The sequence below is a fragment of the Pantherophis guttatus genome, chromosome 2 (genome assembly GCF_059756535.1).
Source record: "Pantherophis guttatus breed Tessera chromosome 2, ASM5975653v1, whole genome shotgun sequence".
NCBI classification, from domain to species: Eukaryota; Metazoa; Chordata; class Lepidosauria; order Squamata; family Colubridae; genus Pantherophis; species Pantherophis guttatus.
In genome coordinates this window covers 157499591-157518998 of record NC_142064.1, presented here as the reverse complement: position 1 = coordinate 157518998, position 19408 = coordinate 157499591, and the positions used below count along the sequence as shown (strand labels likewise).

At 39.5% G+C, this 19408-nt stretch overlaps 1 protein-coding gene across 7 annotated transcripts in view; it reads right to left on the bottom strand.

The window, feature by feature from the left end:
• RBFOX3 (RNA binding fox-1 homolog 3) overlaps positions 1 to 19408 on the bottom strand; it is a 461718-nt gene that overhangs the window by 171661 nt on the left and 270649 nt on the right. For 2 of the 7 annotated variants that reach the window (XM_060688761.2, XM_060688762.2), the window contains one exon: positions 759 to 911. The exons of the other annotated variants lie outside the window; for them this stretch is intronic. The gene's annotated coding sequence lies outside the window, so the exon portion shown is untranslated. The remainder of the gene's footprint in view (positions 1 to 758; positions 912 to 19408) is intronic. 7 annotated transcript variants of the gene reach the window in all.

Genomic DNA, 19408 nt, shown 5'->3' with positions numbered 1-19408 from the left:
TTCTCTGTGCAAATAGCCATGGTCAGATTTTGGCCACATTGTAGCACAATGCAATCACGAGTCCAAATCAGATTATATGGAGGTAACAGCTGTAATGAATTCTTAATTATGGCCTTTGAGAGAGTGCTAATATTCCTTTGATTGAGATTGGAAAGAAGGTGATCACAGTAAGCAGTGCCTAAATGATCCTGCCTTTAGGTAAAAAGAAAAACCACACAGAGCTAAAAGACATATAGTTCTTAATGCTCACATCTGCTCAGTTGACAGTGAGCAGAAAGAGGACCAATTTGCCCTGCCTACTCATTAACATCTATCGTAAAGTGGCCTCAAGGGGTCAAAAAAAAAAAAAAGTAACTTATAGCAATTCCAGATGCTTTAAATAGGAAAATGGAGGCAGAGTTTTGAAGAGGGCAGCCAGAGATAAAGTTTCATAACAAGTTACAATCTTCGGATGCTGACTGATGGCCAATTATGCTTTAATAGACACAGCAGAGATTCAATTCCCTCTTTCTCTCTAAAGAAGCACTGTATTAATTATTTAATTAGTCTCAGGACCAATTCTAATTCCAACTCAGAGTAAACAAACTTGATGTTAAAACAACTGTTCCATCAAAGGCACAGAGTTGTCTTCTCCTCCTCTTAGCAAATGGTACATTAAAACATGGCTTATGTTCTTGAATTGTTAACTCACGTACAGCCAAAGTGCCATGGACCAAACATAACGGCAAAATCTACTTTAATATAAGCCAGAAACTCACCTCAAAGTATATGACAGGAGTAAGGGTAGAGAATTAGGAAGTGACAAAATCATCAACCAGTATGGTATAGTGGTTAAAGCAGCAGGCTAGACTATGAGTTATAATCCCAGCTGGGAGACTTTGGGCCAGTCCCTCTCTCTCTCTCTCTCAATCCTAGGAAAAAAGCAATCACAAATTACTGAAAACACTGAGAGAACTGCAGGGATTTGTTCATGCAGTTGTCAGGAGTCAAGACTGACTCAAAGATCTATCTATCATCTATCTATCATCTATCTATCTATCTATCTATCTATCTATCTATCTATCTATCTATCTATCTATCATCTATCTATCTATCTATCTATCTATCTATCTATCTATCTATCCATCCATCCATCCATCCTTCCTTCCTTCCTTCCTTCCATCCATCCATCCATCCATCCATCCATCCATCCATCCATCCATCCATCTAGCCACACACACACACACACTCACACATATGTGTATTAGTGTGTGTATGTATCCATCTACCAATGTTTGAGAGATTGTACCTGATGAAGGCTTGAGGACCGCTGAATTGCAACTGAGCTGTATTTAAAAGTTTTGGAGTATTGTCAGGATAGAAGTGGCCTGACCCGCCTGGTCATTAGAGCAGTTCCCCTAGGTTGGGATAGTGACAGTTTTTCTCTGGGGCAGCCCCTCCCCCCATGGAATTCTCTCCCTAAATAGCTAAGGTGCATCCCCCTACCTGGTTAATATTCTGTGAGCAAGCCCAAGCTGTATAGTTTTAGTAAGCCTTTCACGGCGCCCCTAGTGGTTCTGAATGGGGGCATTCACCTTTTATGTACTATACTACTGTTTGTTACCCAGAGTCCAATGAGACTGGAGCAAACTGTAAATTGTGTTGTGTGTGTCTATTCATGTGCATGCGTTGTGGACATTGAAGCGTTATCCTGTACCTTCCCCCATTCATGCCATCTCACTGTATTCACTTATGCATATCAATTACATCCATGTATATGTGTATGTCACACACAGGGCTGAAATCTACTTTCCCAGGGAGACTTCTGCTGTGTTAGGAAAATTATCTTATTTCTGTCCTAGAAAAAGGCTCATTTCTGATCAGCACATGGCTGGGAAAAATATGTCCTTTTTCCTCTCAGCTTCACCCCAGGGAAAAAGGAAGGACCTTACGTCCAATCTGGTACAGATGAGAGGTCAACTCTAAAGGTAGGACCAGATAGGGGCCCCTGTTCTTGACTCACAGGCTGGATGCTTCCCACAGCTACCTTGTACCAGATTGGTAAGAATAGATTTAGGAAGGAGTCATGTGTCAAAGAAGAGGAAATAATGACACATATGATTTTACAAGTCGGAGACCCTTCATTATAAATATTTGGATGGACATTTGTAAAGAAAAGAAACACAGATGAAACTGCTGTGCTAAAGAAGGATAGTTCTGTGCTACACACACACACACACACACACACACACACACGCACGCACGCACACACACGCCTGAGAATGCAGAGGCTAAGAGCACTCCAAATTATTTGAAAGTAATCCCTAATTAAGGAAGCTCCCTGACTTGGAAGGCTGAGGGCTATTCTAGGCAGGAACAACATTGCTCTCCTTCCTTCCCCTTTTCAGTTAACCGCTTGGGGTGGGATGGAGGGGGAGGGGGAAAAGGAAGTTGGGAAGGCACCACTGTGAATTAGAAGAGACTTTGTTGCATTTAATATCAATTTATTTTGCAGACCTGCTGACACGGCAGGATTGCGCCACTTAGAATTTATGATCCTTTGAGAAGCGCAGGCGCAGAGAGTTGACTGGGGGTATTAAAAAAAAAACCAACAAAAAATTCTTGCTATCAGCAAAAAAATATCAAGAGACCAGAGATAAGGGAGATAGGGCTTTTCTGAAGAGAATGACAGGGAAAAAAAATCCCCTTATAAGTGGAGCTCTAGAGAGTGACTGAGAGGAATTTCATTTGTATCTGGTCTCCTCACTCTTTTTTCTCATGCAATGAATAAAATCTCCAAACTGGCTTATCTGCCCAGTATCTGATCTAAGCATGCTGGAATTAAATGGCTGCTCTTCTGTGAGAAGCTCAACTTTCAGCGGGGGTGATTCTCTATTCTGTTTCTAGGAATAAAGTCAGGCATCAAGGACAGGGTTTTGAGAGACCTAAAGTATTGATCAAAACCGCAACTCAGAGATGTTGCTAATGAGCATTTTGTTGTTTGGACTGTGACTACCACCTCCACACTTCTTTCCCAGAAGCCCCTGGCAGAGATTTCTGGCACTAAACCAGGCCACTTCCTTACTCCCCAAAGATGCTTCAGAATAGCATGAACAGGCAATAGCACTACCCACTGGTCCCAAGCTGAAATACTTCAAGTAGGTCAAATTGTGAAAAACCAGGAGAATTTTTATGGGCCTTAAGAAGGAGGTACTCAGTGGCCATTGGGCCTATGCCAACCCATGTTCCCTTGGTGGTCCCAGCAATTTCTATGTGGATTTGTGTACAGGTAGGCTAGAGGCTCAATTCTAATATGTGTGTCGTTTCTCAGAGGATGAGGTTTGGCACAAACAAACAAAGCAGGGGTTTGGGATAGAAAAGCAAACCATAATACCATAAGGGGGCTTTAGTAGGAACTGAGAGTACTTTTATAGAGATGATGTGTTTTAGATTATAGCACAAGACACCCAAAGCATCATTATCTTCTCTTCTTCTTCTTCCATAATGCTCCCTCTGCCTAGCTCTTATTTCTCCCTGCTGCCAACATTGCTGGCTGGGCTGCAGCATCTACCTACTGTAGTTGGCTCCCACCGCACTGCAGCTGGTAAGACTGCTTATTATGTCCTGGTAAGAGACAAAGCACAGCCTGATGGGTTAGAGAAAGACTGGAAGGCTCTCCTCACCTCTGCTTTGGGGGCTGGATAGTGAAACAGGATGGGCCTGTCAACATTCAAAACTGGATGACAAACAGTAGCCCTGTGCTTCCTTCCTGAGGTAGCAATTGCTTTTGTTCAGTAAGGTGCTTATATTAAAAAAGCGAGCTCTTGCTATTGGGCTTGGCAGCTCTAGGACCAGCCATTGAGCCAGTCATGCCCAGCCTGATGGGTGACCGCATCTCTCCTCCCACCTCAATTTGACTAGAAAAGCCTTGTTGCAGTGCCTCACAATTCCCTTTCCAGCCCAAAAGCCACTAATCAAAGAGCCATTATTACCTATCCCCATGGGGGCTTTAACAAAGTGATGTGTAACTCAAATGGCTGCTGTAAACAGAGTTTTTAAAAGGGCAGTGTGCAAACTATAGCCTCCCCAAGGATAAAGAAAATTATCTCTTTATTTCTCCACCTCACTACCTTAGTGCTCTATTAATTATTAGCTATTACCAGTTGCTTGCTCTGCATGATAGCCACAAATCTGTTAGTTAGGGATGTTTTCCAAGCCAACTATCCTGTAAAAGCAGGGGACTTCGTGGAGAGCATATTACATACAATTTACCTGGGAAATTTCAGGGCAGCAGGTTTAATGTGGTCTTTAAATTTTTTGAGGGGGCAGAAGAATGGATTCTGTTTATACGTAAGCTGCTGGGGATTGCCTGGTGCTTAAACATACAGTATATGACCACCAAAGCTATCAATACAATACCAGGTATCAATACCTGGAAAGAAGTCTCCAACAAAATAGTTGTTTTAACATGTCCCTTTCTCTTTGGCTTTGCTCAAAGCAATAAGAAATTAAATTCCTCTTGCTGGCCAAGATATGTCTTTTGCTTCTTTCCCCTCTGTCTTCTTCAGTTCTTTGATTTAGTGGCCAAGCCTTTGATAGCCAGGTGCTGCATTTAACATTTGGAGATGAATAAAGGGCACAGCAGGTGGATTGAGGATGCAAAGTGAATAAGGCCATTTTAATACCATGTGCCTATTGGGCTTTGGTTTCCCATTTTTTCTTGTTCTTATGGATGGTGAGTCAAGCTTTTATTTCCTATTTAAACCATGGTAAGCCTATTTTAAAGCCTACAATATGGTGCGCAGGGGTGGGGTGGGGCTCTTGCCACAAAATGGCAGGAAAGTCTGGTGTCCACATTCAGGAATCGTGCTTTCAACATTTGGCGATGCAATCTGAGGTGGGCATAAAAGAGGCTTTGGGGGCTTAGTGCAATTAGTGTGCAGATTCTGCTTTAGTTGTTCTGCCATTTAGGGATTTGGTATGGCAAAGGAAGTGAACATCAACTGTAATTAATCTTGTAGAAAGTGAGAAAAATGTTTCACATGGAGGAGAAATCCTTAAACCTGGATAGCTCTTAGAGCCTGGATAGCTCTGCAGACTAAGCACTGTAATTTAACACCAGCTGTCTGCAATTAAAGAAAGTTCGAATGTTGCCAGGCTCAAGGTTGACTCAGCCTTCCATCCTTTCTAAGGTAGGTAAATTGAGGACCCAGTTTGTGGGGGCAATAAGCTGACTTTGTATAAAAATACAAAAGTATGAAGGCTATTGCTTAACGCATTGTAAGCCGCCCTGAGTCTCCGGAGAAGGGCGGCATATAAATCAAATTTAAAAAAAAAAAAAAAAGCATCCTGGGGAAGTCGGATCATTTGGTGGGTGGGAGAAATCCTACAATAACTGGCCTTGAAAAGACTGGCGAACAGCAGTATCCATCCTGGATCAGGTGCAGCATACATGTTATAGGCTATGGAAGATGACAATTATTCCAGAAATACCATATTAGGATGGAAACTTGTATATTTATTTCAATCTGTGTGGCGGTTCTACATTTTCCCTTTTGGCTTTTATACACTTCTCTGATTTCATTAGGTTTCCTCTTGAGTCCATCAAAATTAATGATGAATGGCGTGCGATTAAGGAGCACACACTTAAGGATTGAGGGTTTGAATACAAGGCCTCCCTCTAAGGGAGCGAGAGCTCAGGTGCCAAGCACCCCCCCCCCCCCCGCCCAAGCTATGACTATAGGTTAAGGCCAGCAGGAGGAAAAGAGCGTTGTCAGATGGCTGTTTTTTTTTTTCTGCTGCACTAGAAGCAGCAAACCCAAACCCCTTGCTTCCCCAGTCACCTCTTTAATGACTGAGGAGAGATGGGGCTGAAGGCGGGTAGTCCTGCTGACTGAGGTAAGGGATAAGTATGGACCAGAAGCAGAGGAAAGGATGTTGTAGCAGCAACTTCAGTGGTGGTAGTAGCTCCTCCCTTCCACACTGTTATGACTTCAATTAGAGGCCTTGTGCAACCAGGTTTATGGACAATATGGGGCAAAGAGGAATCTGGGCCCATTTTTACCAGCCCCCAAAGCAACTGTTGCCCATCTTGATTATTTGGATACCTTCAATTAGAGGGGAACTCAGTTGTGGATGCTTTGATGTCAGCCCTTTGAGTACACAAGATCAGGAAACAGAATCCACAGGCTAACCAGAACTCTATTGAGGTAGGCTATAATCATAGAATCTTATGTGTCCAATTATGTGTTACCTCCCCTCCCTCTTATACTCCAGTGTATCAGGAGGAGCCTGTCTTGGTCTTTTCCAAACCCTTTCTTGTTTTTCAGGTCTTAAACAATGCTTCAGTCTTCTTTGCTTATGCCATGGTTCTTACTTGAATTGTGGTAAAATGAAGGACTTTTATTGGCTGAGAAGATTATAAGTTCTGGGTGGCGAGAGGCCAAAACTGAATCCTCATAATATGGTTGAGTCTGAGGGAGGAGAGAGAAAGAGGAGGGAGGGAGGGAAGGGTTGGAGATGGGTTGAATGGAACATGTTTGAAATCTGGAGGGTTGAGAAGTGCTTGAGCACGTGCAACCTATCAGGTGTGATTGTTGGTATGGTTGCAGAGGGGTGCAGTAAGGATGGATTAGAGTGGTTTTCCCAAAACCTGGATGGATTATAATAGTCATACCTGCAGAAAACATGAGGAGATCTAGAGAGAAGGATGGCAACCCTCCTAGTGTTACTGGATCTCTAAGCATTTTGTGATAACATTAACCATTGTCAGCTCAAGCATTGGAGTGGGAGGAACTTCCTTAAGGAATTGGTCCAGATAGTCCAGATTAGTCAAGCCCTTCAAGGCTTCTTACTTACGAAATGCCACCAGTTCAAATTTTACTTGCTCCCACCTCCATGAAACCACTGGAAGAGATAATCCATTTACAATAGGCTGATGATATACAGCCCTACATTTCAACTCTGCATGACAGAAGTGATGTAGCTGAAGTGCTGTCCTAGTGCCTGGAGGCTGTTAGGGTCTTGATGTGGAGAAATAAGTTTAAAATCAATTCCAACAAGACAGATTGGCTGTGGATTAGGAAGCCATCAGGAAATCATCTGTAAACTTGGGGTTTTCCTTGACTCACAGCTTCTGCTCAAAAGGCAGCTCCATCTGGTGTGCCAATTATGACTTTTCATGGAATGGAGGGCCCTATCCACAATCACTTGTGACGTGATCATCTCTGATTTGGACTACTGTAGTATGCCCTTTTTGGAGCTGCCCCTGAAGACCATTTGCAAATCCAAGAAGATTTTAAAAAGCTCTGCTTTGAGAGCTGGGCTGATTATTAGGCTGCTTCTGGGTGCCCTTCAAAGTGCTGCTTGTCATTTTTAAAATCTTCAGGGCCAAAAATCTGGTGTCTTTGGGACACAGGTATCTTCTCCCAATAGGATCTGGTTGACTGAAAAAGCAGAAGGGGCTTTCCCCCAGTCCCTGCTCTCAGGAAATGTCAGCTTCAAGGACCTCAGGGATGGGTAGGTTTCTTCAGCTGTTGTCCCCCTTCTAAGAAACCACATCTCCCTGAGATTTGTATGGCTTCAAACCTTAAAAACCTGAAAAAGCAATCAAAATCTGGTTTTCCCGACAGTCTTAGATTGATATGTCCTGAATGCTGATCCTTTTTATGGTTTGGAGTTTTATCTGTATGGAATTCTCGAATTGCTCTTTGGCAGGGAACTATAATATGAGGTTTCCTATATGTGTATATTTCTAATCTTTTTTAAAAAATGTCTTTTTATTATTTACATATAAGTATATCGAAACACCATCCTGGAGTTTCATCTGCCATGAAAACCAAAGTGAAAGACAAATAACACTTATGTTACTTACACAGTGCTAGTCTTGTACAATTATTTTAGACCAACGTATTCGTTCTAATACATATATAATATCTCATTCTGGGTCTACTTAGCCTGATTTTTTTGTGTTTCCCACCTCGTGCTTCCAGTCATTGATAAAATCTATTCCATGTGTCATAATATTCTGACTCTCCTTTGTTTTTTAATTCTAACATTAATCTATCCATCTCTGCGGATACTAATATCTTCCTTATTATCTCCTTTTCTGAAGGGGTATTTTCACATTTCCATTGCTATGCATATACCATTCTCACTGCCATCAGGATGTGTAATATTAGGTATATTGACCCTTTGCTATAGCCATCTGTTATAATGCCTAATAGAAATAATTTTGACTTAAATTCTATACGTTGTCCAACCATTTTTTCTAGCCATCTCTGAATTTATAACCAAAATTTCCTTTTGCTTTTTAACATGTCCATCACATGTGGTAGTATGTACCTGGTGATTGCTCACATTTCCAACATTTTGGGGATGTATTACTAAACATTTTAGCCAATCTTGCCGAGGGAGGGGGGAGATGCCACCTGTAAAACATTTTATAAAGATTCTCTTTATATGATGTGGCCAATGTCAATTTCCTGTTTCTTTCCCAAAATTTTTGCCAATTATCCAAATCAATATTATATCCAAAGTTTTTTGCCCATACAACCATTGTCTCCTTAACTTGTTCTTCCTCCAATTTGTAGTCTAGTAATTATTTATATATTGTCTTTATCAACTTGTCATCAGTCCCCACTAATAGTTTATCTAATGTCATTAATTCTCTATAGATACCCCATACTTTCACATCCTTCACGTAACATGATTGTATTTGCAGGCATGACCACCATTCCAGATCCACCCCTTGTTCTTTTAATTTTAATTAAGTCTGGTTTTCAATTCACGCTTCTCATTTAATATATCCTTATATGAAACATTTTTTTCCATGTTTATAAGGTTTGGGTGTATTAATGCTTCTAAGGTGGAAAGCCAGACTGGTATTTTCATATAATTTTGTTGTTTGATTTTATTCCACACTGCTAATTACATTTCTTATGTAATGCCTTTGAAAGTATTGATGTGCCGTGCTTCTCCCATACCAAAGAAATGCATGCCACCCTAGTTGGATATTGTGACCCTCCAATAATAATAATCTCCTATTCCTTAAGGTTATCCACTCTTTTACCCATGTAAGTACAGCAGCTTGGTGATACAATTCTCAGTCAGGCAGGCCAAACCCTCCTTTCCCTTTTGATTCTTGCAATAATTTCAATTTAATTCTCAGTTTTTTTCCTTGCCATATAAACTTCAACATTGTTTTATTTAAATTCTCAAAATATTTTTTCTCTAATTTTATGGGTATGTTTTGAAATAAAAAGAGTATCTTTGGCAGAATGCCATTTTTATTGCGCTATTCTGCCCATTAAGGACAGTTGCAGATTTTTCCATCTCTCCATGTCCAACTTGATTTGATTGGTTAGTTTTGTGTAGTTATCCTCTTTAATTGTTATACACCTTGCTGTTAAGTAAATTCCTAAATATTTCACTTTTTTCACTATCTGAATGTTCATTCCCTTTGTTAGTTCATCCTTCTGTTTGTTTATCATATTTTTGACAGTCATTTTGGTTTCTTAATCTTATTTACAGAACTTGGGTATATGAACTGCTCAGAATCTGGAACGACCGGAGAAATATATAATCCCAGCAAACAAATAAATTAAAAAAATCTGCTTTCCTAACCCTTTTAAAATAAAGAGGCTAAGTTGAGCTACCTGTTTATGTCTGAGATAGGCTGCAGATACCAAGGAGTGAGCAAACTGGAGCTATTTTGAAAACCAGAGATCAGTGGTATTAAATGAAGCATAATATGCAATGCATTCTTCATTCTTGTCTCATCACTTTTAGCTATTATTCACTAAGGTTCTACAATATATACAATCATATACTTATTGGTTCTGATTCCGTCTTTTGTCTACTGTTCTTTGAAGATCACTAGCTCAACATTCTTACAATTCCATCCAGCCTTTGAATCTCAAACCAGTTTATTCTGACATGTCATTAAATGCTCAGATTACCCAGCTTGTTCTATGGTATAGTGCAGTGGTGAAATCCAATTTTTTTCACTACTGGTTCTGTGGGCGTGGCTTGGTGGGTGTGGTTTGGTGGGCATGGCAGGGGAAGGATACTGCAAAATCTCCATTCCCTCCCTACTCCTGGGGGAAGGATATTGCAAAATCTCCATTCCCACCCCACTCTGGGGCCAGCCAGAGGTGGTATTTGCCGGTTCTCCGAACTACTCAAAATTTCCACTACCGGTTCTCCAGAACCTGTCAGAACCTGCTGGATTTCACCTCTGGTATAGTGTTCTGTAACTGCAACCTAAAATAGTTTGTATTGGACCTATTGGTGAAATCCTTTGTGTGTCTGGTCAGATGTAACTAATATCAGGTAAAGTATGCACAGCATTGAGAGTTGGGGAAGTTGGAAGGGAAGAAAGACATTTTTCTCTATAGGACTTCTCTTTGATTAACTATGCTTAGGATTACATTATAATTGTGACCTCGAAGAATGAAAATTGCTGTTGTGACTCAGAACTCTTACCACACCTATTGAGAACATGCTGACCCAAGACTAATGGCAGTCCTGAAGGAAGGTGGGAATTCTATACTCTGCAAGTAGACTTGCTCCTAGAGTTTGGGTTTGCACAAAGAATATGCTCCATGCGCTCTGGAGTATAAACTCCCCGAGGGACAGCATTCTTCTTTGATCTCTCCTTCAGAACTACTGAACTGGGACTAAAAACAGGTTTTGTTTAATGGAAACCAGCTAGCTGCTGGCTCTAGGAGCGCCTGTAGGAATCTTGATGACAAGGCACAGAAACACAAAGGAAGTGATTAAGAGATCTCCAGGGAACGGGCTGGCCTTGGGGGTGATCCCATCAGAAAGCTTGCTTGCCAGACTAATGTGTTTAATAAAAGGGTTTCCTTCTGTCTAATAAATGTTGGTATCTTTAATTCCCAGCCAAGGCTTCAACCCACCTCATTAAACCCTTCTCATTAAGCATATACCAGCTTGATAGTAGTCCTACCCAATTCCAGATACCACAAGCACACTAAAGCTGGCTATTCAAAATCTAAGTCACTCTTTATAGAGGTATATCTTTGCATGCTGTCCTTTCCTACCCCTCAATCAAGGTTTATATTTCACCCCCAGACAGGGGTTGCCATGTAAGCGATTACTGCTCCCAGAGGCTGGATTATCTCATCACTACACCCAATCTCGCCTAATGCCACTCTCCCTGCCTCTCCTTGAGCTACCTTCCTACCTACCACAAATCTTTTTACCTTGCTTAGAAGATGGAGTGCCCTTCATACTTAAGGCATTGTTTCTCAACTTTGTCAACTTGAAGATGTGTGGACTTCAATTGGCATACTGGCTGGGGAATTCTGGGAGTTGAAGTCCACACATCTTCAAGTTGACAAGGTTGAGAAACAATGCACTAAGCACCGGGCAAAATTATACTGAGTATAAAGCTCCCTGGAGGTCTGTCAGAAGTGTTTGTATGGTTGAACAAAACACTCTGATCTCCATACAGAAAGGCAGAATATAAAGCAAGTGAACCAACAGACTTCATCAATGACCAGCAGTAATATATATGCATCCCTTTCAAAACATTGGTATTGTCTCCTGCATGAAGCAAGGTGTTACCTATCAGATGCTTGCTGAGAAAAGGAAATTAGAATGGACCCCTATGTATGTTCAACAACCAACTCTTTTTCTTTATTACTACTTCATCCACAGGCTTTTAAGACAAAGTTCATTCAAGATGCTTCCATCCAGCTGACCTAAATGAGAATGTGGCCACAATTACTCGAAGAGCCACTTGCTCTCAAAATAAGAGTGGCCAGTCAGAAGAGGGATGAGAGAATTTGGAAAGCACATACATTTCCTCATCCTTTCCTACCTCCTCCACTGTCAACAATGCTAACAAATTGGGGATGGGGGGGAGAACAATCCAGATTTAAGGAAAGCAATTTTAATGCTAGTCAGGAGTAAAAACATAATCTTGAAAACTGTTAAGGTTTTCAAAGTCTCCGACAGACTTACTGTAAGCCAATTAAGGTAAAATCTCTTTGAAGTGTTTCCTTCCTACTCGCACCCATCCAAACACATTAATACATGCGAGGTGGAATGTATGTAAGGATGCAAGTTTCCAGAAAGAAAAACAGACCTACTTGTCTGTACAAGAAGGGTTTCTCGGTGCAAGAAGAGTTTACCTTTTCCTGTCTTGTACTATTCCCCCATTCATTTTAGGTATCTCTCGGTACATTTAATGAAGTTAATGGAGGCATTTAATAGAAACTAATGCCTATGACAGAAGCAGCAAAGTAAAATGGTGACAGTGAAACTCTTCCGTACTGCATTAGCTGGTTAGGCAGTGGAATTTTCCAGGGAAGTGTGAAATCAGAGGAGGAGAAAGCATCCACACAGGACTATCTCCTGGACATTTCACCTTACTGCAGAAAGACTAATACGGTGTTTATATTTTATCGGCTGTTATCAAAATGCCTTCTTTATTCTCAGCAAACATTTGGAAGGTTTATTTTGAGTGTAGCTGATGGGAAATATGTTGCAGTTAACAGACAGGAAAAAGTGAAGCAATCAACTAGGAGAAAGTTCCTCTCTGTGGAGACGATGTTGTTTTCCTAATCTTTCCTGCACATAGTAAAGGGCTTTAGTATTTGGGAGACAAACACTCTGCTGTTCCTTAGGGAGCAGATATAAGCTAATAAAAAGAGGAATGTTATGGGTTTTTTAAAAATCAGATTTCTGTAGGTTGCTTGGAGGCAACACCTAGACCTAGTAAAATACTATAAAGTCCAAAGATGCTCAAGACTGTTTAATGCTGCAAGAAAGTCCTGGTCACAGGAAATAAATCACCTGATTCTTTCCTCTCCTGTATGAAGGGAAAAAAAAATAACAACAGACCACAGTTGTGGGAAGGAGGAGAGTAGAGATGCAAATAGTTGAATTCAGGCTCTGAAAGGATCTTGGAATGCTGGCTATCTTCCCACCGATATAATGAGGAAGCATTGGGCTTTGCTATTTGCTGGAGTATTTAAGTTATGCTTCCACTAAGCACAATATTTAAACATTACAGCACACCAATAAATAATATCAGATTCCCTGCCAAAGGAATCAAACGTAGGGGAAGCACTGCAGGTCTGGAGTTTCACCCTGCTGGAAGAAAGGATGTAAGCAGATTGAGAGTTTACATGGGCTATGGACTATTTACCTTTATTTCCATTTGATACACAAGAGTCAAGCCACTTGTAAGATTCTTTCAAACTGAGCTTGATTCCTGATGATTTTATGGACACATCCATGCGGTCTTCTTGGCAATAATAAGGAAATGATTTGCCATTGCCTTCTTCCATATCTATTTCTGGTGATCTTCTATACAAGTAGTACATCGGTGCATACTACATCGGTGCAACTCTGGTTGGTTTTTTGAGATCAGCCAAGATCAGCTAAGTGCTACCATCTACTGTAGGCTTGGAATACCTCTACATTGCAGACAGTGATCAGCAACATTTAGATTTAGCACACACACAAAAAATGCTAATATAACACATATCATTCCTAAAGTGAGGTTTTCAAATACAGAGTGTACATAATAATAATGAAATGATATAGATAGGATGACATAATTCTTCTAGAAATGAAAGAGCAACCTTTGATGACCATATTAAAATGAACTTTGAATCTCCCTTCTTTAGTACAAGTTCCTGTGGCAGAATGGCTCGATCAGTGGCAAATCAGGACAGAGAAAACCTGGGAGAAATAGTCAGCTCTAAAATGTATCTTATCTTGTGCTACAATCTTAACCATTAGACTGTTTTATGGTGTAATCTTCTTCCTTGTTTTAGAAAGAAAAAGAGAAGGTAGAATAAAAATGTATTTAACATAAACCCTGCCATCTTTTTTTTTTTTTTTTTTACTTTGAGAATCTCTCTGGGGTTTTTTTTTTTTTTAATTCCTAAAGATCCAGTAGCTTGACAGCTAAGGGATCATTTTGAAATACAGCGGGACAAATTTTTCAAGTGGCTTTGAAGTGAGAATGAGTACATGTGTGACAATTAAGTGAGACCTACTTACAGTTCTCTGAAATTAGCAGCAGCGTGTCGGTTCCCAGATCCACAAGGACCACTGCTGAATGTACTGCTGTGATCCAGAAGATTATACAAGCTTCTGTTTGTATAACAGAAGGGAAGAAAAGGGATTCTATTTTCTTTTTCTTTTTTTTTATGGGTTAGAAAAAGGCAGGAATCTTCTCTGGTAAAGCTAAGGTGGTTTCAGTGGTGTATGTTCAACTGAAACAGATCTGCTAAAGGAATTTTCTGTCTTTAGCTAACTTGCATAACGCAGAGATCAGTATTTGTATAAAATGGGCTAACTGCTTGCAGCATGACTCCTGTGCCTGCCTCTGATAGGGATTCCTGCAAGAAATCTGCAATCTACAGTGATGACAGGATTTGTTACAGATCATTAACTACCTCACAGTGCAGTTAAAATGCAAGAAAAAAATATTAACGCACATTGCCTTGAACAACCATGGTGAGAACGTGGATTGCCAATCAGAGTAACAAAGATACATGTTTGGCCAAGTGAGCCCGGGCAGTCATACATGTGCAAGGGAATACAGATTATTCTGGGATATTTTTTTTTTATATACTAAAGACTAACTCATTCGGTTCGGCAAGAATGCCTTTCTCCCATTCTTAGTTTATTTAAATTGAAATTTTTCTTAGAATCTCTGATGCTTCCAACTGGATGCCAGTGTGTACACTTCATGGTCCATTTTTATTTGGATTTTTTTTTTGTTAAAGAATGAAACATCTGCATTTTAAAAATAAATTTTTGTATCTCGGTATCAAACACTAGTAATCTAGCTGGGTCCTTTATACCAAGGCCAAGACACAATTCAAGGAAGCAAAGCTTAATTTGGCTACGTTTACAGAGTTTCCTATTTCCAAATTTCTTTGCAGCATTTCTTCTTACATTGGGAAAATATGTAATGACATCTTTGCCCAAAGTGCTGGCCTTTACTGTATTCATTTGTTGTAAACCCAGTTATAGTCTTCAGGCTTTCTTATTTTTCTCCCACCCACCTCTGGTTGCTACTAACCTCCAAATTTTTTAATGTACATTCCTTTCTAAATCATGGCTGAAGGCTGGCTTGCTTATTCACCTGAGCTCCATTACAGAGAGCCTTGTGCTGCTGTGATGTGGTTCAGTTTAGTTTGCAAAAGAAAAAGAAGTAGAAGGTGGAAAAAAAAACCACAACCCAGCCTCTCAGGAGAAACCCACCTAGGAGCTGTCCAGTGCTGAACTCAGAGATGATGGACGATTATGGACCATCTGCACTTTCAGAGCAGGATAGATTTATGAGCTATACAGACAGCTGAAAGAATGTCCATTACTATAATTCACTGGCCTCTTCTAAACAGGCATTTTCTGCCACCACTGCAACGTCCAGGTTAAGAACTGGCAAGAAAGAATGTGTGTGTGTGTGTGTGTGTGTGTTTGTGCGTGCGTGCGCATGCGCACACATGCATGCATGCTGTCTTCACAGCATGATGCAGCAAAGTATACATCTGTATAGAACTAGAATTGGTCCTGAAACATCTCTTGATAATGGTACAGTGAATACACCTTTAGTCTTTATAGCCAAGCTTGAGTCCACACATTTGGCAGGCTGCAACTACAATTCGGTGAGAAAGTATTTATACTGTATATATATTATTCACTGTGATTTCATACACACACACACACACACACACACACGAAATCTCAGTGAATAAATGACATCATGTCTTATTTGCTTATTTCATAATTACAGGCAGTTGTATGAGCATTTCGTTAATCAAGCAGGGATGGTTTGGATCTAAGTAAATGTCCATAACGATATTCTCATTATATAGGTTCTGTAAGCACATGATGCTCCACTCAAACCAAATGTTTTCAAGACTGTTATATAAAAAGTCACTAATACTTACCAGTCTGAAAAAGATTGCAAAAAAGTCTCTACCCATCCATAGAATCATAGACTTGAGATGTAAAAGATTTGAGACAATAATGAAACTTCCTAAAAGTCACCATCCTGTCAAAATCACTCCAAGAGCACAGCATAAACTCACACAAGAAGTCATAAAGAATCCCAGCAAAACATCCAGGAATCTGCATTAATCTTGTGTCAATGTTTATGACCATCAAAAAAGCACTGGGTATAAATGGGAGGCATGTAACAAGACAGAAGCCATTTATCACTTAGAAGACCATTGATGCTCATCTCAAGTTTACCAAAAAGTTCCTGAATTACCCTACAGATTTTTGGAGGACTATTTTATGGATAGAGGGGTCAAGAGTAATTTTTGTTAGGATACATCATCATTATTATAGCTGGAAGAAACCAATTTATGCTTAATTGTTAAGCATAGAGATGGTAGAGTCCTTGATTGGAGATGCTTTGCTGCCTCTGAATATGGATGACTTAGTATCCTTGAAAGAAGCATGAATTCTACTTTGTATCAGAAAATTCTACAAGAGAATATCAGATCATCTGTTTGCCAATTTAGGCTGAAGTACAAATGGGTCATGCAGCAATAGGTCATGATTCCAAATACACAAGCAAGCCTCCAAGAGAACTGATGAAGAACAAATTCAATGGAATGGCCATGGCAAAGTCCATAACTTACGCAGAGATGTTGCAGTGGTACTGAAATGAGCAATTCATGGTAGAAAACTCTCAGATGTTACTGAACTAAAGCATTTGCCAAGGAGAAATAGGCCAACATTTCTACGCAGAGTGTGAGAAACAGATTACCAACTACACAAAGTATCTGCTTGCAGTTACTACACTTACAGATGGTGCAGCTAGTTATTCAATATAATGGAGTGCTTATAATTTTCATTGCACATTACATGTTGGATACGTTTGTTTATAAAATTAACTACCAAATCATGCTGCTATTTGTTCATCCATACTCCAGTTATAACTTAGTAGGACCAGCATTCAGCTCTGATAACATTCAGTGGCAAAAATATATGAACATTCAGAAAATCCAAATGGAAAAATAATAATTTTTCACAGATTTGTAAAGTCCTGACTAAAACTTTGCAATTTTACTCTAAGTAGTAAGGCCTTCTTAGCAAACAGAGACTACCACAGGACATGGAATTCAGAGACTGCAGATGTGATTACCAAATGAGTGTTTAGTTTTTCTTCTGAATGTTTGCTATGGGACAGCCTTCAAATTGATTATGTTTTCAAACTTCAAATGGTTCAATGAAAGAAATTATACAATTTGTACAATTAGAGAAAGAAGTAATTTCTTTTAACTTGCTTAAAAGTCCACAGTCACTTTACAAACTTACACTTTACAATTCTAGTTCTGAATTATAAAAAGAGAGAAATAATAATTTGGAACATGAATGCCCATCTCTTATCATCTATTTTATTTTCTGAAGACATAGGTGTTTAAACATATGCATTCTATAATCACGGGACTTGAGAACCCATGCTTATATACAAAAGGGAGATTATAAGAGGCACACCTCTTATAATAGAGACACTACTATAGAGACACACTCACATATACACATCCCATCCACAGATGTACTTTTTACCTTCATAATGATTGTTCCTATTTTCCTTTTTTCCACACCATGGTATCAACAATCTAATATTTGAATAGGGAAAATACACTAATGAATAACAGTGGCCAGCTAGCTCCATGAACCTTCTGCTGATGTTTTAGCCATGGATTACAGCTGTCAAGTGGCAATTAAAAAGGTGTCATAAAATGTTAAGTGATCGTATTTCATGGTTCTTAGTCTCCTCTGTTGTGGAGAGACTTAGGGTAGACTGAAATGTGCTTCTCCCATGCTTTTTATTGTGATGCCAGAGGGTGAAAGATTTTGTTTCCTCTTTGGAAGACTTTGGGCAAGGATCTTGAGTCCAGGGAGATAGCTGGGAAATCCACTTCAACATACTTCCTAAGTTGCCTTTGATCTCTTTGCTTTGGAGGAACTAATTTTTCTGTCTTTGTGTCTGGAAGCTTAGCTTCTCTTTTGGAGGCTGTGGGAGACTGTTCCTGTGAACCAAGGAAAGTGAAAGAAAATATTTGGGGGAAAGTAATTAAGGATTGAGAACATTGTGCTCGGGAAAAGATGCTCAGGAAAATTCACATCAAAAGGCTGAATAATCTAGGACCTCATTCCAGAGGTGAAATCCAGCAGGTTCTGACAGGTTCTGGAGAACCAGTAGTGGAAATTTTAGTAGTTCAGAAAACCGGCAAATATCCCAGGAGTGGGGAGGGAATGGAGATTTTACAATATCTTTCCCCCAGGAGTGGGAAGGGCATGGGGATTTTGCAGTATCCTTCCCCTGCCATGCCCACCAAGCCACGCCCACCAAGCCACACCACACCCACCAAGCCACACCCATAGAACCAGTAGTAAAAAAAATTGAATTTCACCACTGCCTCATTCCAATTGTCGTTCAAAATTCTTTATCGAATTTGTGAAGGAGACCAAAAATAAGTAGAAAATATATTAAGAAAGAGTTATAAATAAGATGAAAATTGTTAGTATATATATATGAAGAGAATAATGATATTTGATGTTAATATGGTATTATTATTGAAAGATGGTGAGAAGAAAATGGGGAATTTTACAACATTTAAATACTTAACATATACTTATAATATGCATATAATATGTACTTAACATATTATAAAATTAATGTGAATGTGAATGTGAAATATGTGATAAATGAGGAATTATGTAGCACAGAGATATATGTACCCAGACGACACACTGCATAAGGAAAGATGGAATGTTTTATCTTTGTTTTTTTAAAAAAATTAAAAAAAATGTAAAAAAATTATTTATCGAATTTGTGAACAGAGAAATGGAATGCACACTTACTCAGAATTTTTTCAGGAGAAAGAAAACTCCTCCAACTATCCTCTTAAGGGCCAGACTCTGCCTAAATGGCGACACCAGCACAACTGTTCTCACAAACACAGTGAGAAGACATCCCTCATCATTTTTTCCCTTGACAATTAATTGAAGTGTGAGATGTCAGGGAGGTGACAGACTGCTGGATAAATGATTGTATAATGAAAGGCTGGACATTCACAAACACACTCTCTTGCCACTAAATAAATCTAAGAAGACTATAGTTCATAGGATGCAATATCTTGGAAATATATATTCTTCCTTTAAAATACTTTAGAAAGTAAATTTGCTTTCATTAAAGTTTTTATTTTGTTGTGTCTTTGGGGGTGCTATGCTGTTGTTTTTTTCAATAGGAATTTTACAATAGTAGTTATTTGTTGTAATTGCATGGTTGCTGTTTTATTGTTTATTGCCCATAATCTGTAGGCAGTGGGACAACCTAGGAATGCCGTTAAATAAGTAAATAACTCAGCCTGAATGATAACTGACTAAATAGTTTTCTCTCCATGTTTTATAGGAA